This window comes from Gossypium raimondii, chromosome 1, assembly GCF_025698545.1.
Source record: "Gossypium raimondii isolate GPD5lz chromosome 1, ASM2569854v1, whole genome shotgun sequence".
NCBI lineage: Eukaryota > Viridiplantae > Streptophyta > Magnoliopsida > Malvales > Malvaceae > Gossypium > Gossypium raimondii.
Genome location: NC_068565.1, coordinates 33845950 through 33862841, shown reverse-complemented (window position 1 = coordinate 33862841; position 16892 = coordinate 33845950). Strand labels below are relative to the sequence as shown.

The 16892-nt window shown below is 33.6% G+C and overlaps 1 non-coding gene across 1 annotated transcript; it reads right to left on the bottom strand.

Annotated features, from left to right (window-relative positions):
- Nucleotides 1–1650: 1650 nt before the first annotated feature.
- On the bottom strand, nucleotides 1651–1757 carry LOC128033625 (small nucleolar RNA R71). The gene has a single exon (XR_008189609.1). It is a non-coding gene; the product is annotated as a small nucleolar RNA R71 (small nucleolar RNA).
- Between the last annotated feature and the right edge of the window lie 15135 nt (nucleotides 1758–16892).

The window sequence follows — 16892 nt, the reverse complement described above, 5'->3', positions numbered from 1 at the left end:
TGATTCTTGTTCCTTATCCTTTTAATTTTATTATTGTTGTTATGAACATGTCTATGAATATTTGTGATGTTGATATGTTTAATTTAATTAATATGGCTTAAATTTAATTCGTGTTAGATTGATTGCATTTCGTTTACTTGAGTTATTAAAATTGTGTTTGTGTTGTTATAGGCCTCGGTAAGATGTTTGATTAAGTAAAACCATGACTAAGTTATTCTTGCATTACAATTGTAAGGTAACTAATGAATTAATTATTTAAACATTGAAATTTTAATTAATTGACACGATACTTAATCATTGCATGTTTAATCATCTAAGGTAGATGATGGTTAAATTAGCAACTATATCTAACTATACATTTGCCTTGCATAACTTACAAGATTATTGTGATTAAACTGTTTCAAGGTAGAAATACATTGTTACCTCACGTAATCTTTTATGTGCTTATGAGATTGAATTAATTGTTTGAATTGGCATAGAGATATGTACAATAGATGATTTTAATTTCATAAGTATGTATGTGCATTAGCACATTTTCTTATTAAAATTTGTTTAATCTGTTGAATTGACATATAGATATAGTCAAGAGATAAATGGATTTTGGTAGTTAAGTATGTTTATAAGTTTGCAAAATTACCGTGTTTACGTGAATTTATTCATAAAAACATAAACATGAGTTTAATAATTCTAAGTTAAGAAATGTAATTAATCTAGCACAGTTATGTCATCTTGAGTAAAATCATCTGTTGAAATCGTGCATTGGAACTTTTATTTTATTTTTATTTATTTTACTTAGTTAAAATCCTAGTTTTTAATCACCTCCCCAAATCAAAATATTTTTCTTCACCAATGTGTTTTTAAAATTGCATTCATAAATAATTCTTTTCACAGTCCCTGTGGGTACGATAACTCGACATTTTCTTGTCACTTTATTACTTGTTGCGATTGTGTACAGTTGCACATTTCCGTCGTTCCAAGTTTTTAGCGCCATTGTCGGGGACTGTTTTGAAAAGTCATTATTTTTGAATTTGTTAATTTTGCATTTTGGTTTATTTTTCTGTTCAATTTTAACTTAATTAATTTTTTTGTGTTTGTTTCAGGTGTTTATGAGTATTGATCAAATCATCGGTTTCTCCTCGTAGACCCTGAGATTGAAAGAACTTTTTGACAGTGAAGAAAACAAGCAAGTCAGAGAAGGATCGAAGAGATGAACTTCAAAAATCCGAATCAAGGAAACGGAGCAAAACCGGCTCAAGATCCTATCCTTATTGCGAATGAGAAGATAGACCTCTAAGACAATATGTCATGCCAATGTTTCATGATCTTAATCCTAGTATTAGAAGACCTGAAATCGAGGCATAATAGTTCGAACTGAAGCCATTTATGTTCTAGATGCTTCAGACAGTGGGTCAATTCAGTGGAATGCCTACCGAAGATCCTCACCTGCACTTAAGATTGTTCATGGAGGTGAGCGATTCTTTCAAGTTAACCGGAGTACCTGAAGATGCACTACGATTGAAGTTGTTCCTATCTTTGCTAAGGGACAGAGCTTGAGCCTAGTTGAACTCATTGACACCAAAATCAATTTCCACATGGCAAGAGTTAGCTGAAAGATTCCTCATGAAGTATTTCCTGCCTAGCAAGAATGCTAAGTTGAGGAATGAGATCACTGCTTTCCAACAAATGGATGATGAGTCTTTTTATAAGGCATAGGAAAGGTACAAAGAATTATTACAAAAATGCCCTCATTACGGAATCCCACATTGCATCCAACTTGAGACTTTTTATAATGCTCTCAATGCTCATACGAGGATAGTCGTGGACATTTCTACTAATGGTACTATCCTTTGTAAGTCTTATAATGAGGCTTATGAAATCATTGAGAGGGTTTCCAGTAACAATTATTAATGGCCAACCAATCGAGATACGTCAAGAAGATGAGTCGCTGGAATACATGAAGTAGATGCTCTCACTTCACTCGCATATCAAGTATCCTCGATTTCCCCAATGCTTTAAAATTTTACCACTAATGGGTTTAATAGTTTTACAGCAGAACCATCGAATCAATTTGAAAATGTAGCCTGTGTCTATTGTGGAGAAGGACATTTATTCGAAGAATGTCCATTGAACCCAAAATCCATGTATTCTATGGGTAACCAGAACCAAAACCGAAGAAGGCAAGGACTACAATCCAATTCCTATAACCCATCATGGTGAAACCACCCTAATTTCGCTTAGAGTAACCAAGGGGCTAGACCTAGTAACACATACGCCTAATCTAGACCGACCCAACCACCTATTTTTACCCAACAAGTTTAAAAACAACCTCAAGTTGAACCATCCAATGACTTAGAAAACTTGTTGAAGGCATACATAGCCAAGAATGATGCCTTAATCCAAAGTCAAGCAGCTACATTGAAAAACCTGAAAAACTAAATGGGACAGCTTGCAACTGAACTCAGAAATCGACCACAAGGTGCTTTACCTAGTGATACAGAGAATCAGAGGAATCCTGGGAAGGAGCATTGTAAAGCGTTAACATTGAGGTGTAGAAAGACATTAGAGCCTAACACCGTCGAGGTTGAAGAGGAGCCAGCTGATGGTTAAGACTCAGAGTAAAGTTCAACCAAGTGTTGAAATTCCAGTTTCATCGGAACCAGAATCTGCAAAATCTGATAAGGTAACTTATGAACCAATCAATTCTGATAAACTAACAACTTCATTAGATACATAGTTGCCACAAAAGATGAATCAATCAGTTCCAATAAAGAAGCCTCCATGAACCTACCCTCAAAGACTTCAGAAGCAGAAGCATGAAGTTCAATTCAAGAAGTTCCTAGATGTACTCAAGCAACCTCATATCAACATTCTGTTGGTTGAAGCACTTGAAAAAATACTGAACTACGTTAAATTCATGAAGGATATCCTGTCAAAAAAATAAAGACTTAGAGAATTTGAGACTCTAGCCCTGACAAAGGAATGCAGTGCATATCTTCAAGACAAACTACCCCCAAAGTTGAAGAATCCTTGCTGTTTTACCATACCTTGTAACATTATAGCAATATATTATGGTAAGGCACTATGTGATTTGGGTGCGAGTATCAACTTGATACCCATGTCAATATTTAGGAAGTTGGGGATAGGTGAAGTTAGACCTACTACGGTTACACTTCAATTACTAGATTGATCCTTAGCACATCCAGAAGGAAAAATCGAGGACGTATTGGTATGTGTAGACAAATTTATTTTTCCTGCTAACTTTGTTATTCTAGACTTTGAAGCAGACAAAGAAGTGCCAATCATCCTAGGAAGGCCTTTCTTAGCAACCGGAAAGACCCTTATTGATGTGCAGAAGGGCGGGCTTTCTATGCGTATTTAGGACGATTATGTAACATTTAATGTTTTTAAGTCTGTGATTTCTTGACACAATTGATGATTTTTCTGTAGTGTCTAGTTTAGAGGATTAATCATGGAAATGGAACTCAACTATGTTGAGGACCCATTGGAACAAATTTTGACATCAGACCCTCAAAATAATGAAGATGAGGATGAATACTAAGCTTTGCTAGAAGCTAATCTAAGGGGATTTAATTCACAATCTCGCTTTGAATCTTTGGAGTTAGAGAATAGAGATTATGCCCAACCAAAAGCGTCAATCGAAGAGCCACCTAAATTAGAACTGAAGGTACTTCCCTCACATTTAAAATATGTTTATTTAGGTAATGCTTCTACTTTTCCTATGATTGTTTTAGCGAAATTAACCACTGAGCAAGAAGAGAAACTCATCCTAGTATTGAAACAATTCAAGAAGACTGAACCCCATCATGAAGGACGTGGTAAAGAAAGAAATCATCAAGGTTAGGTGCGAGTATAATTTACCCCATCTCAGACAGTTTGTGGGTAGGTTTAGTCCAGTGCGTTCAAAAGAAATGAGGTATTACGGCCATTGAGACTGAGAATAATGAATTGATACGAACTAGAATTGTTACAGGATGGAGAATTTGCATTGATTATCGGAGGTTGAACAACGGGGTAAGGAAATATCACATTCCTTTGCTGTTTTTGGACCAGATGCTGAATAGACTCACAGGGGGAGACTATTACTATTTTCTCGATGGATACTCAGGGTATAATCAGATTACAGTAGCACCAAAAGATCAACACAAGACAACATTCACCTACCCGTATGGTATATTTGCATTTAGACGCATGTCATTTGGTTTATGTAATGCACCTGCTACATTTCAAAGATGTATGATGTCTATTTTTGCTGACATGGTTGAGAAATACTTGGAAGTATTTATGGATGATTTTTCAGTATTCAGAGATACATATGATGATTGCCTAACCAATCTAGCCAAGGTACTAAGGCGATGCGATGAAATAAACATCGTACTCAACTGGGGAAAGTGTCATTTCATGGTACAAGATGGTATTGTTCTAGGGCATCAGATAACGAGATATGGAATCGAGGTAGATGGAACGACGAAAATGTGCAAGTGTACACAATCGCAGCAAGTAATAAAGTGACAAGTAAATGTCGAGTTATCGTACCCACAGAGACTGTGAAAAGAATTATTTATGAATGCAATTTTAAAAACACTTTGGTGAAGAAATATATTTTGATTTGAAGAGGTGATTAAAAATTAGGATTTTAACGAAGTAAAATGAATAAAATAAAATAAAAGTTCAAATGCACGATTTCAAAAGATGATTTTAATCAAGATGACATAATTGTATTAGACTAATTACATTTCTAAACTTAGAATTATTAAACTCATGTTCATGTTGTTACGAATAAATTCACTGCAACTCGGTAATTTGCTAACTTATGAACATACCTACCTACCAAAATCTATTTATCTATTGACTATATCTTTACATCAATTCAACCGACTAAACAAATATTAATAAGGAAATGTGTTAATGCACATACATACTTATGAAATTAAAATGATCTCTTGTACATATCTCTATGCCAATTCAAAAATTAATTCAATCTCATAAGCACATAAAATATTACGTGAGGTAACAATGTATTTCTACCTTGAAACAGTTTAATCACAATAATCTTGCAAGTTATGCAAGGCTAATGTATCGTTAGATACTGTTGCTAATTTAACCCTCAACTACCTTTTATGATTAAAATTGCACTGATTAAGTATCATGTTAATTAATTACAATTTAAATCTGTTTAAATAATTAATTCATTAGTTACCATACAATTGTAATGCAAGAATAACTTAGTCATGGTTTTACTTAATCAAACATCTTACTGAGGCCTATAACAACACAAACACAATTTTAATAAATCAAATTCATGAAATGCAATCAACCTAACACGAATTAAATTTAAACCTTATTAATTAAATTAAGCATATCAAAATAAAAAATATTCATAGACATGTTCATCATAACAACAACAAAATTAAAAGGATAGGGAACAAGAATCAAATCTGTTGTTTCTCCAAGGCTTGACTAGTTTGCTCCACTCTTCTCCGTTTGTTCTTATTGAACCGAGGCTTCCATGAATACTTGAATGTTGATCCAAATGGTGTTTGAAGGACTCTTTTGAAGAGGTAAAATCGACAAAGGAATAGGGGAAGAAAATGAAAAACAATGGAAGGGAATGAAGAGAGAAAAGTGAGAGAGAAGTGGGAAATGAATGAGTTTGAGATGTGTTTGAAGTGAGCAGCAAAGCGGCATATTTATAGGTTGAGAAGGCTTCTAAAAATATAAAAAATCAGTAGCCATGGAGTCCCCCCATGGCTGGCCACACATGTGGCAAGTTTAAAGGTTTCTAACTTTCTATTTTAAGGTAGGGGCAAATTTTGAAAGGCATAAATAGTGGAGGGGTTTGAATGAAAATTGAAGGAGTATTCAAGGGCTATTTTGCAAGAAAAATAATCAGCCAAACAAGCTAATTGGGTCAGCATGTGGGACGGTTTTGGGCTGCCCAGTGCTCGATTGGATCGATTTTCTCGGTTCAGCTCAATTGGTCCTCTTTTCATAATTAATTAACAATAATTTATTTAACCCAAATTCAATTGGATTAAAATTAAAATTAATTATATTATGAATTAATATTCATAATTTGGACCGTCTTAGGTGAAAAATTAATTTTCCTTGATGCTTCAAAATTGCTTCTCGATTTTCTGCTTCTAGCAGTGTCTGCTAAGCCATTTTTCGCCCTTTGTGCAAATGTGTCGAAAATAATAAAAAATAATCAAAATTTGATATAAAATTAATTTAAATTCAAAATGTTAATAATTTTAGTGCAATTTAATTATTTTATAAGAGTTATATATTTTTCGACAAGAATTTTCCTGAAATTGCATGAATTTGAGTTAAAAAGGGCATGAAAAAATGTGTATATTTTCATGTTTCCAGTAGATAAAGCAAAGGTAGACGTTATTAAGAAACTCCTACCTCCAACATCTGTAAAGAGTGTTAGGAGATTTTTGGGCCACACCGGTTTCTATCGAAGATTTATCAAGGATTTCTCCAAAATTGCTAAACCCTTATGCAAATTATTGGAGAAGGACACGACGTTCAAATTTGATAAGGAGTGCTTAAGAACTTTCAAATATTTGAAGAGTCGGTTAGTTTCGGCAACCATAATCGTCACACCAGACTGGGATTTGCTATTTGAATTTATGTGTGACGCAAGTGACTTTGTGATAGGAGTTGTCATGGGCCAGCGAAGGAACAAAGTTTTTCATCCCATCTACTACGCAAGTCGGACTCTGACAGGAGCTCAACTAAATTAGACAGTAGCAGAGAAAGAGTTACTTGCTATTGTGTTTGCTTTTGAAAATTTTTGATCCTATCTTATAGGTACCAAAGTGACTGTCTATACGAACCATTCAGTAATTAAGTATTTACTTGCCAAGAAAGATGCTAAGCCGAGACTGATCCGATAGGTACTTTTACTTCAAGAGTTTGATCTAGAAATTCAAGATCAAAAGGGAGTAGAAAACCAAGTAGCAGACCACTTGTCCAGAGTGAAGCCGCAAGAAGGGAATTCTCCACTTATACCCATTCAGGAGACAGTTCCAGATGAACACATACTGAAGGTAAATCATGTCCATAATACCCTTTTGTTTGCTAATATTGCTAACTATTTAGCTTGTGGTTTGATGCTGATTGATAAGACGTATCATCAAAATAAAAAGTTTCTTCACGATGTGAAGTACTATTTCTGGGAAGAACCATACTTGTTTAAAAAGTGTGCAGATCAAATGATCAGGAGATGTGTGATAGAAGATGAAGTACATAAGATTTTATATCATTGCCACTCAACTCCTAGTGGGGGACACTTTAGAGGTACATGTACTGCAACCAAAGTATTGTAAGCCGGATTCTTTTGGCCAACATTATTCAAAGACACATATGCTTACATAAAGAGTTATGATTGATGTCAAAGGGTTGGAAATATCACCAACAGAAATGAGATGACCCAAAAAAAATTATTGAGGTAGAATTATTCGATGTTTAGGGTATTGAATTTCTCGGTTCTTTTAGTCCATCTTTTGGTCAGAAGTACATATTGGTAGTAGTAGACTACGTGTCTAAGTGGGTTGAGGCCAAGGCATATTCGACAAACGATGCTAAGATTGTGATGAAGTCTTTGCAGAAACATGTGTTCATAAGGTTTGGAACCTCGAGAGCTATCATTAGTGATGAAGGGTCCCATTTTGTGAACAGATGGCTGAAATGTTTACTCGACAAACATGGAGTGAAGCACAAGGTTGCCACAGCTTACCATCCGTAGACAAATGGGCAAGCTGAACTGGCAAACAAAGAGATCAAAGGCATACTTGAAAAGGTAGTTTGCCTGAACTGACGAGATTGGTCCAAAAGATTAGACGATGCTTTATGGGCCTACAGGACAATATATAAGACACCTTTAGGGATGTCACCCTATAGGCTAGTCTTTGGGAAAGGTTGTCATCTGCCCTTGGAGTTAGGGCACAAAGCTTACTGAGCTCTCCAACAACTCAACTTAGATCTTAAGTTTGCTCCAACACAACGAGTTAGAAGAATTCCAAATGTTCTCATACGATAATGTCAAATTACTCAAGGAAAGACTTAAGAGATGGTATGACAAGTACATTCAAATTTGAAAATTTGAAGCAAGTCAGCAAGTCTTGTTATTCAATTCTAGATTAAGGTTATTTCTAGGTAAGTTAAAATCATGTTGGTTCGGTCCATTTACGAGTCACCACGTTTATCCATATGGAGTTGTCGAACTTCAAAGTAAAGGAGGCAATTTTTGAGTTAATGCTCAGTGCTTAAAACATTATTGGGGGGATAAAATTGAACGGGATCAAATCTCGTTTATTTTATAAGATATTTAATTTTTCTTGGTTTTCTTTTTAAATAAATGATTTAGGGTATATTTTCGAAATTAGTATGTTTAAATAAATTATGTCTAGGAGATTAGAACTTAAGCGGGACCGCTTGTAACCTCTCCAATCTTTCCTGGGAATTGATTTTAACATGATCTTCAGAGAAAATATTCCCTAAATGGAAAAATAAATTTTTAGTTTTTCAAATAAAAGGGTCAATTTTGATCCAAGTTTCAATTGCAACACAGTTTCAAATTTTCTTTAAGCCTAGGTACCTAAGTGAACTATTTTCAAATTTTGGTTGCTCTTTTTGTAAATATTAAAAATTAGATGCCTCTTTTTTGTAAATATTTTCAAAAGACATCTAGAATAAATGTTTTTAATTTAATTTAATAAATAAGATGATAATAACTAGTATATAATTATATTTATTATAATATATATTAATTATTATCAACTTTGCATAGAATTAGGATTAGTTTAAATTTAATCATATTTTAGTTAATAAGTTTTTATTTTAATAAATTAATAGCAAATAATAATTTAATATGCATTATATTCATTATTAATTGTTGTTAACTCTATGTAGAATTAGAACTTAGAATATCTTAATTATTAATTTCTTCAAAGAATTCTAATTAAACTTGTACTCCCTTCACTATAAATTTCACTCACCTTTTCCACTTTTTCACTTCACTTCAACCTAGCCACACTAATACCCACCTTCGGCACTAGCAACCCCAATGCACACCGTGCGCGCCAACAGCCCAGCAGCCTACTCCTTGTCGTTGTACCTGCCCACACGTCTAGCTCCAGCAGCCTCCACACTAGCTCGCGCGCCTAGTAGCTCTCAAAGCCTGCTCGACGCACCTGCCTGTTGCCCAGTCTCCCACATCAACGCGGTACACGAATGCCCTGCTACTCACGTAAGGATTTGCACATTACTGTTGCCTCCATCGCGCCAAGCCACGCCTAGCACACCGCTTCTCCCTTACGTGCCGCTGCTGCCTTGCTACTCGCACCAACACCCTTGCCTATCGCACCACACCATCAAGACACCCTACAACCATCCCTAAACCGACCTCTTTTGCTTTATATTTATTTTCTTTGAGTTCTTAACTTCTATAAAAAGGTGGTAAGATAATTTTTTCTCCTAAATTTCAATTTTATTTAATTATTTAATTTTTCAAATTATTGAATTATTAATATTTTATCCTAATTAAATTTTTGAGAAAATATTTATTCTATCTTATGATCAGGTTAATCATGCCTAGCAAAAGAACTCGTGCCTCTACTCAAATTGATGAATCACAAAATAAATTCCACTATGAAGAAGCCAAAGCGAGATACGATAGTGTTTTCAAGAATCAACAGATGCACCCAGAAAAAGGCTTTACACTGAAACAAAATGACTATATTGATTTCATGGCGCGCATTCGACAAATTGCTGAAGCTCTCAATTGGGAGTTATTTTGTGAGAAAAGACCTAGTGAAAATGAGGAGTTAGTTCGTGACTTTTATGCGAATTTGATCACAAGCGAATTGACGGAAGTTTTCATTCACGGAATCAAGGTACGAATAACCTCAAACGCTATTAGTGAGTTCTTTGATTTACCTGATTTCGAAGACGACTAATATTCTTCCTTGATGAGAAATATTGAGTCTAAAAATCTACAATAAATTCTCTAGGAACTTACAGTTCTAGGTTCTAAGTGGACTGTGTCAAAGCAAGGTATTCACACTTGTCGCAGAGAATATGTGACACCACTAGCAAAGGTATGGTTCTATTTCATTCGATTCAGCCTTATGTCTATTTCACATGGGACTACAATTTCATTAGAGCGAATGGTCTTATTATACTTGATTTTAATTGGAAAGACCATTGATGTGGGAAAAATCATTTTGAGGGAAATGCGGAATTGTGTCGCCAGACGTTCTGGCCTAGCTTACTTTCCCTTTACGATAACAATTTTGTGCTTAAAAGCCAAAATTCTTGCAAATGTAAAGAAAACAGGTTATAGCCAGGGCATAATCACTGATTGGGACCTCTACCGAATAGTCGAAGATTTTGTTCTCCAGCAATGGGTTGAAGAGAGTGAGGATCCCGAAGAAGAAGAAGATCCTACAGAGATCGAACCAATGCAGTCAGCTGAAATCCTTGATAAGGCAGAACCAATGGAACTAGTAACCGAACCTGACATCGTAACTTCAATGTTTAGGACTCAATCACCTCGCCCAGATCTTCAAGATGAGTTGTCAAAGTTGATGGACATAATGCAACATATGCAGTGGCCGCAAAAAGCTTACTGAAGATATTAAAAAATACGGGATGACTCAATGAGAAGCGCTCCTACGAAAATATTCAATGACCAAATTATTTTTGTGCCTGAGTTTCCAGATTTCATATTTGAACCATGAAGTCCACTATCGGAGAGGAAGCAAAGAGATTCATGCAAAAACAAAGACGAAGGAGAAAAAGATGAGTCAAATTCGGAGGGATCTGTAAATAAATAAAAAAGGGGGATCTTGACTTTATTTTATTTTCGTTCTGAGGTCATTTAATATTTTAGTATTAGGTTTTATTAGGAATTTTTATTTTCACATAAAAAAACAAGAGGTGGAAATCATAAATAAAAATGAACAAGTTGCAAAGTATAAAGTGTGGCCATAGATATATACATGTCTAGAATTGGATCTAGAATGAGCTTGGTACTTAAGCAGTCAAATTGACTCACCTTCTCTTTTATAGAATCCCACCTGCTGTATAGTATCTATTAACTTTTTACAATGAGGACATTGTTCATCTTAAGTAGGGGGACCGAAAAATTGAAATTATTTCCTCTCAGAATAAATTTTTCTTTAAATTATGATTAGGTTACGTTTTGTTCAAAAATTTGAAATTTTGTTAAGTATGCTAAATTTCAGTATGAATAAAGTTCTACTATTCCAATAATTGTTATGCTAGCCGAATTATGACATAAATGTATTCTTAATAAAGTATGCAAATAATACCATAAATTTTTTAGTTCATTAGGAAAGTTAGGCATGCACAAAAGTTTAATTCTCTAGAATTGACTTAGTAGTTTCTTGAGGCGAAATCTTAGGAAGCATGGAATGTTGAAAATGATTTAGGCAACTTTTTTTTGGACCGTTTGAGCCTTTCAATCCAACCTTGATGAAATTTTATCCTTTGAAACCCAACTTTGAGACTATATGGCCTAATTTTATTTGAACCGTTGTAATATTTAGCCATCACTTTTCTCTTGATTATCTTTAAATTGTACCAAACACTAGACTCAATACTATTTAGAATGTTTTTTAAAAATAAGTTTGGGGGATTTGAAAGGAAGTATCAAATGCTCAAAAAAATTGTAGTACATAATGCTCATGAAAAGAAAAGAAAAGAAAAAAAAGGCAAAAACAAAAAGAAAAAGAGTATATTTACTTGAAAAAAAATAGATGTACAAAAGAGCATGTGAAAGCAAAGTAAGTTGGTGTATTAAAGGTAATTATTCTGAAGGTCTGATTAAAGCTGAGTCTAGGGTTTTCAGCCTAAATTTATCTATCTTTTACCTACCCGTAGCCTAGCCATGTTACGACATTTTTAAAGACCTATTGATTCAAGTTTCTTTGCTACCTACATTAGTGGAGAGAAATTACTATGTTCAACATATGAAGGCATAAGTTTAACTTAATGATTGCAGCTTAATCTTGAATAAGGGAATAAAATCAAATTGGTAGGGATTTAACATGTCTTTATTAGGAAGCATTGAGTCTATTTTTTCTATCATAAGAATAATTGAGATTAATTTGAATAATATGTATACTTAAGTAGCGTAAATCTCAAAATTCTTGTTCTTGAGAATAAGTATACCAAATTCATAATTTTGGGAAGAGTGTCGTTTTGAAGGAAATTTTCAAAGGTGTTTCCAAAAAAATTCTTTTCAATTTGTGCATTTCTCAGGATGAGCAATGAATTAAGTTTGGGGGTGTGGAAACACAAAAATTTACACACTTTTTCATGCCCTTTTTAACTCAAATTCATGCAGTTTCGATAAATTTTTTGTCAAAAATATATAATTAGTATAAAATAATTAAATTTTACTTAAATTATTAACATGTTTAATTTTACTAATTTTTATAATAAATTTTTATTAATTTTGATCATTTTCAATAGATTTGCACAAAAGGCGAAAAACGGCTCGACAGACACTGCTAGAAGCACAAAACCGAGAAGTAATTTTGAAGCATCAAGGAAAATTTATTTTTCAGCTTAAGATGGTAAAAATCATGTGTATTAATTAATAATATAATTAATTTTAATTTTAATCCAATTTAATTTGGGTTAAATAAATTATTATTAATTAATTATAAAAAGGGGCCTAGTTGAGCTGAACTGAGAAAACCTATCCAGCGAGCACTAGGTAGCCCAATACCATCCCACGTGCTGACTCAATCTATTTTTTTGGCTAATTATTTGGCTTGAAAAATGGCCCTTGAATACTCCTTCAATTTGCATTGAAACCCCTCCACTATTCATGCATTTCAAGATTTGTCCCTACATAAAAATAGCTTGTTTGAAATCTTCAAACATGCCACATGTGTGGCCAGCCATAGGGGGGTCTTTGGCTGATGATTTTGGGTAATTTTAGCAGCCTTCTAAACCTATAAATACCCCCATTGGCTGCTCACTTTAAACACATCTCAAAACCTTCCATTCATCACTTCTTTCTCACTTTTCTCTCCTCATTGTTCTTCATTTCCTTTCCCATTCCTTTGCCGATTTCACCTCTTGAAAAGGATTCATTCAACCACCATTTGGAGTAGCATTCAAGTGTTCGTGGAAGCCTCGGTTCAACAAGAACATGCGGAGAAGGAGGAGCGGAGCAAACTAGTCAAGCCTCGGAGAAACACTAGATTTGATTCTTGTGCCTTATCCTTTTAATTTTGTTGTTGTCATTATGAACATGTCTATGAATATTTGTGATGTTGATATGTTTAATTTAATTAATATGGCCTAAATTTGATTCGTGTTCGGTTGATTGCATTTCGTCTACTGGAGTTATTAAAATTGTGTTTGTGTTGTTATAAGCCTCGGTAAGATGTTTGATTCAGTAAAATCATGACTAAGTTATTCTTGCATTACAATTGTAAGGTAACTAATGAATTAATTATTTAAACGGATTGAAATTATAATTAATTGACACGATACTTAATCAGTGCATCTTTAATCATCTAAGGTAGCTGAGGGTTAAATTAGCAATGGTATCTAACGATACATTACCCTTGCATAACTTGCAAGATTATTGTGATTAAATTGTTTCAAGGTAGACCTCACGTAATCTTTTATGTGCTTATGAGATTGAATTAATTGTTTGAATTGGCATAGAGATATGTACAAGAGATTATTTTAATTTCATAAGTATGTATATGCATTAACACATTTTCTTATTAAAATGTGTTTAATCGGTTGAATTGACATAGAGATATAGTCAAGAGATAAATGGATTTTGGTAGGTAAGTACGTTCATAAGTTAGCAAATTACCGAGTTGCCGTGAATTTATTTGTAACAACATAAACATGAGTGTAACAATTCTCAGTTAAGAAATGTAATTAATCTAGCACAATTATGTCATCTTGATTAAAATCATCTTTTGAAATCGTGCATTGGAACTTTTGTTTTATTTTTTTTATTTTACTTAGTTAAAATCCTAGTTTTTAATCACCTCCTCAAATCAAAATATTTTTATTCACCAAAGTGTTTTTAAAATTGCATTCATAAATAATTCTTTTCACAGTCATTGTGGGTAGGATAACTCGACATTTACTTGTCACTTTACTACTTGTTGCTATTGTGTACACTTGTACATTTCGATCATTCCAAGGTGAACATAATTGAAAGACAGCCAATGAGTGTCAATGAACTATATACCCAAGTGTACGGTTACCTGTGAGAGTTAAGCTTGCTAAAGTAAAAAAATGATCTAGGATGAGACAGAATAAGGCCAATACCATAGGTAATCATTGTCGTTGAAGGACACATTTATGTTTGAAATAGTACATAAGTCCGCCAATGTTAAGCATTAGAAAAAGGCAAGACGTCGACCATGCCGAAAAATCTGTTGAAGGATAGACGGGAGTTTGAAATCTTTGCCTTTATTTTTATTTCCTCAAGCACATGAAATATTTTTGTTGCATTGTTTCACAAAGCCCCACTATGTTTATTTGAACTTACAAATTTACTTCTTGTTTACAAGATAAATGTTTTGACTCGGGAATCAAGTGTAGGGACCAAGCCAGACACCTTCAGATTTGAAGGATGGGCGAGGAAGTCGTTCATGTGTATAAAGAGGTTCCCTTAGAGACCACGCCTCGAAGTTTAAGTTGGATGTATCAGTAATAAAGTCTTAATCTAGAATCGTAAATACTGCTAGATTTGCTAAGGTAGTAAATTTGTAACAATTTATTTCTCGGATGATGTAGATTATAGCTAAAATTAAATTTTTTGATTTGACAGTGTCAAAATACTTAAATAAATTAGTCTAGAAATTTTGTTAACTTATTCGGGTTGTTTCTAACATTCGGTACCCGGACCCAGTGATCGAGTCAGGTATAGGATGTTAGACCAAGCCTTAGAACGTTTCAAGCCAACAAGCCTTATATGACCTTAGCATCCTTATGTACAAATCTTAAATGTGCAAAAACTTAGCGCGAAATAAATAATTTGTATTTCTTCGAGTATAGATGCATCATATTTGTATATCTCATTTTAATGGAACAATGTAAAAATGTGTTATCTTATGGGATTACCTCAAATCTAGATACTTTGGAACTTTGTGAACTAACTTGATTTGATCCTGAAGTTGTAAATTTGCAACGTGTCATTCTTAGGTTGTATAGGAAAAGAATTTATTGCATCGTACCTGTCCATTAATTGATTGTCAATTCTGTTCACTTTTCAAGGGTTATCTTTTATACATGATCTTTAAGTGCTTACTTGAGGACAAAATAAGCTTGATTTGTCGTAATTTAATACGTCAAATTAAGCTCTCCATTACATTTAAGGAGCTTATACTCGAGTAATTTAGATGTCTTTTCATTACTTCTGTTGATTTTTAATTTTATCATTAATAATTTTTTTTTTAGTTTTATACCATTTTTTAGACCCAAATTGGACAAACATGTCATGGGAACCTAACAGGTTGATTGAGTGTTTTAGGGGGTCGATGGTGTCCCGAACGTGAAGATTACATCACCTTCAAGGGGGTATCACAATATCGAAGCATGAAAGCCATGATACCCCTGAGAACGTTGAAGCGAAGAGGATTAAGGCCATCTAGAGTGGTATCGTGATGCCAAGACACCCAAGGAGACCCAATTTCAAGACTCTTATGGGTATCGCAATACCGCTACCTGATGTGTGAAAAAAAAATGTAGGGGAAATTTTATGCCCAACAAGCTTAAGTCTAATTTTCATTTAAGAGCATAATGGTCAATGTTAGGTTAAATGTTATTAGGCTATAAATACAACCTTATAAGCCTTTCATTTTAGATTTTTGTGGGCTAAACATTTCTCCTTAGGTTTCCATAGTTAAAGATTAGGTTTTCCTTTCTTTTTCTTTTTCTTTTCATTTTTAGATTAGATTTTCTCTTTATAATAGATTTTCCTTTTGTTGTTTATTTTCTTCTTTCTTGTTAAAGACTTTTGTAAATGAAGATGGATCAAGCTTTAGGGTGCCTTTGGTTCCACATCTAAATGAGCATTTCTTACCCTTATCTTTATATTGTGCATATTAATTGTTCGATGAAATGTCTATTTGAGTGTTAAGCTTTATCATGTGCTAAATTTTTTTATGGTTGGTTGATTGCTTATTTGTTAGTTTAAGTTAATGGTTATACTTGATTAATTAGTTGTTCAATTATATCAAAATGTTTAATACACTAGAATTGATGCCTCTAGCAGAAAATCTAGATAAACGAGACCAAGAGGAGAGTTATCAGTATATAGTTTGATATGATTGTATCGAATAGTGAGACAGAGAAGAGAGCTTATGTGGTATCTTTTAGTCAAGGATGAGACCAAGAGGAGATTCCTAGCTAAGAGTGGCAATCAATATAATTGGTATAGGTCTATTAGCTTAGTTAGCGATTAACGATTTAACTGACCATCATTTTATCATATACATTGTCTAAAGAAATAGGAAAAAAATTTAGATTAGTTAGTTTAATTGATAATTTAAATTTAGTTTATAAATAATTTATTTTGGAATATGCACTAAAAATTTCTGACTCGATCATATTAGTAATTGTTGAACTTCCAATTAACCTGATAAAAACATTTACCGGTGATCCTTTAGGTTCGGTCATACTAGATTGTCTCATTGACACTAAAAATATTACCATTTGCACTGCATGATTGCAGTTAAAACCAAACTTTTAATTGTTTTATAAAATTTTTGTTTTCTGGGCACACGCACATGCGTGTCACTCACTTTAATGTATGATACGAATTGGAGGTGCTATTGGAGTGCTTTTAAATC